Source organism: Hippopotamus amphibius, chromosome 2 (genome assembly GCF_030028045.1).
Source record: "Hippopotamus amphibius kiboko isolate mHipAmp2 chromosome 2, mHipAmp2.hap2, whole genome shotgun sequence".
In the NCBI taxonomy this organism is placed as follows: Eukaryota; Metazoa; Chordata; class Mammalia; order Artiodactyla; family Hippopotamidae; genus Hippopotamus; species Hippopotamus amphibius.
In genome coordinates this window covers 148,474,348-148,477,649 of record NC_080187.1, presented here as the reverse complement: position 1 = coordinate 148,477,649, position 3,302 = coordinate 148,474,348, and the positions used below count along the sequence as shown (strand labels likewise).

General features: G+C 45.8%; 1 pseudogene; it reads right to left on the bottom strand.

Moving 5' to 3' along the window:
- Window positions 1-1,527: 1,527 nt before the first annotated feature.
- LOC130844546 (heterogeneous nuclear ribonucleoprotein A1-like) lies at window positions 1,528-2,513 on the bottom strand (annotated as a pseudogene).
- Between the last annotated feature and the right edge of the window lie 789 nt (window positions 2,514-3,302).

Here is a 3,302-nt window from a genome sequence, read left to right as displayed (position 1 = left end):
TTTGCTTCTGAGCCATTGCTGTTAATATTAATCTATAAGTCAACGCGGCTCTGCTTTTTCCAGTTTCCATTGAAGGGTGAAACTCATTCAGCTCAGTGCATTTGATACTATTGTAAATGGAATCGCTGGAAATGCAGCGTGATGTGGTAAGCCATCCATTAGGCCTCAATTTTACTTAAAACCACAGGCTGCAAAGTATCATGCTTCAACTTAAAGAACTAATGGCTACAAAAAACAATCCTGAGAGGGCTCCTAGAGAAATGAATGAGTGTGCACCCGTGATATTGGCACCTTCTCAAGAGAAGAAAGTTTTTAAATGAGGAGGCAGGATGACTAATGTTTCCACGGGTAAAAGATCATTTCTTTCCAGAGAAAGAAAAAGCCACTTGGCTCTCAACAAAGATCAGGAGGTTGAAATTGAAGAAAACAAAATGAATAACATGGAAAGGATATCTGGGGTCATAAAGGATAAATCTGTTCCCCAAATCAGAAATACCCTCAAAAATAGAAACAGGACACCACCTTAAGGAACAAATCGTATTTATTCCAAAGGAGACAAAGGCTTAGTAGGGGAAACTAACAGGGGAACTATTAGCATAGCGGAGCAGAAACCTCATTGCAGTGCCCTTTTTTTATGCCTTTGGAGTGGTAGCCTAAAATGGGAGGTGGCATTGCCACCTTCTCTCACTGCGACATTGCCCTGCCCTTTGTTTTATACACCATACCCACCCCTTGGATTCCAGGAGGGAGAGCGATGACCACAGCTCTGTTTGCCCACATCTGTCTACTCCCTAAGGTCACTCATGTCATTGATCTTGCCTTTATTGGCTGCCATACGGCTACCACCTCAAGCCCTTACCTCTCCCAGTTACAAAGAGATTTTGGGGGTAGTTCTGATGGGGACATTGGCCTCTTCTCATTTGTTGAACCATAGTCTGGTCGGGATTTCTCGAAGGATTGGAAGAAGTGCCAATCAAGAAGGTCCTCGATATGTCTGTTCAGTTGTGGTACTCTTTCCTATTTACAACTTTCAAATAGATTTTTCACTGCTTTATATTTTGGTTATTGCAATGGAAAAATGAGAAGGTAGGGAATTAAAGATTAGTTCAAATCACCATCTCAAACCGGATGTTGCAGATTCTTTTTACATCCACACCCTATTTTTCATTACTTGTTTGTTTTTGTGTTGTTTTGTTTTGTTTCATTTTTTTAAAACACACATTTATTCAGCGTCATGATCAGACTATTACATTTAGCAATCAACAGCATGGGTGCAAAAAAAATAATCTACCTTAAAACCCTTTGTTGGAATGCTTTACACTTTCCAGAGAACAGAAACTAAAATAACCTGTTATATAATTAGTCACAAATACAGTCCTTGGGGTTTTTTTTGCCCGTACACATGAGTATTGTCTAAAACATGTCTTCTTTGTAGCAGCCAGGCCCTGCCACCACTGTGCTTGGCTGAGTTCACAAATCTGTTGTAACCTGTAGCTTCCCTGTCGCTTCTCTGGCTCTCCTCTCCTGCTAAGCTTTGTTTCCTGGCAGTAATGAAAACCTCCTGCCACTGCCATGGCTCCTGCTGCTGCTGGAACCGCCACAGCCACCTTGGTTTCGTGGTTTGGCAAAGTATTGGTCTCCACCACCATAGGGGCCAGAACTTCTGCCTCCAAAGTTTCCTCCTCTCATGGGTCCAAAATTTGAAGATTGATTGTTGTAATTGCCAAAATCATTGTAGCTTCCACCACCTCCAAAATTGCTTCCATCATTACCAAATCCATGATAGCCATCCCCACGGCCACCATATCTACCACCACCGTGGCTGCCACCAAAGCCACCTCGACCACTGACGTTTCCTCCACCACCAAAGTTGTCATTCCCACCAAAACCACCTCCACGACCACCACCAAAGTTCCCAGAACCACTTTGACCTCTTTGGCTGGGGGAAGCACTAGCCAGCTCTTGCTTAGACAGGGCTTTCCTTCCTGCACAGTTGTGGCCAGTCACAGTGTGGCGTTTCTGAGTGACACTCTTGTCTACGGAGTCATGACCATCAAAGGTTAGAATAGCAAAGCCTCTCTTTTTGCCACAGCCTCGGTCAGGCATGATTTCCATCACTTCGATTTTCCCATACTGTTCAAAATAGTCTCCTAGGTGATGTTCCTCAGTGTCTTCTTTAATGCCACCAACAAAAATCTTTTTCACAGGTACGTGGGCACCAGGTCTTTGAGAATCTTCTCTTGAAACGGCCCTCTTTGGTTCCACAACTCTTCCATCCCCCTCGTGTGGCCGTGCACTCATGGCCGCGTCTGCCTCCTCCACGGTGGCAAAGTGACACACCCGAAGCCTCTGGAGCGCTGGGTGTGTGGATCCCTCATTACTACACAGTCTGTGAGCGTTCCCCACGGCTCAGCATGGCTCCTCAGACTCTCATCGGTTGTTTCAACGCTCCAACCTCCGATGAAGAGCTTCCGCAGCTGTTCGGGCTCTCTGGGAGACTCTGACTTAGACATGACGGCAGTGGAGGGGGGAGACGTCAACCATGCTTACTCGGCGGCGTCCACGGCCAGAAAAGGCTATTTATTTGTTTTTGAATGAGGAAAAGGGAAGGTCCATCCTTGACATCTATTTGCCCAGAAATCATGGAGAAGATGCTGACTGAGTAACCCTGTACTTAACTGGCATCCCGTGAGCGTGCCCAGTGCTGCTGTCTGAAGCAGGTCGGTGGGCCCCGGCTGGGGAAGCATCTTAGTCTCCAAGCCACCTCACTTCAGTGTATGTTGAGGGACAGTTTATACAGTAAGTCCCCTACATATGAAACTTCAACTTGCAAACTTTCAAAGACGCAGACACGTGTTCCACCAACATCAGGCGTGAGTGACACTGCAGCCTGCCCTCCGTCTCCTATTGCTGGCGATCCTTCAGCTCCACCACCTCCCACCTCCTCTCCCTCCTGCAGTCAGTAACTCTTCTTGCCTGTTCACTCGATGCCACCCCTGTATGCCAGCTGGCGTACTGAACTACTGTGTAACTATTGAGCCCACATGCCACAATTACTGAAGCCTGCGCTCCTAGAGCCCATGATCCACAAGAGAAGCCACAGCAATGAGAAGCCCACGCACCTTAATGAAGAGTTGCCCGTGCTCGCCACAACTAGAGAAAGCCCGTGCGCAGCAACAAAGACCCAATGCAGTCAATAAATAAACACATAAATACATAAATAAAATTTATTTAAAAAATTTTTAAAAAGTGTGGAAAGTATTATGAACCTATTACAGTACAGTACCATATAGCCAATTGGT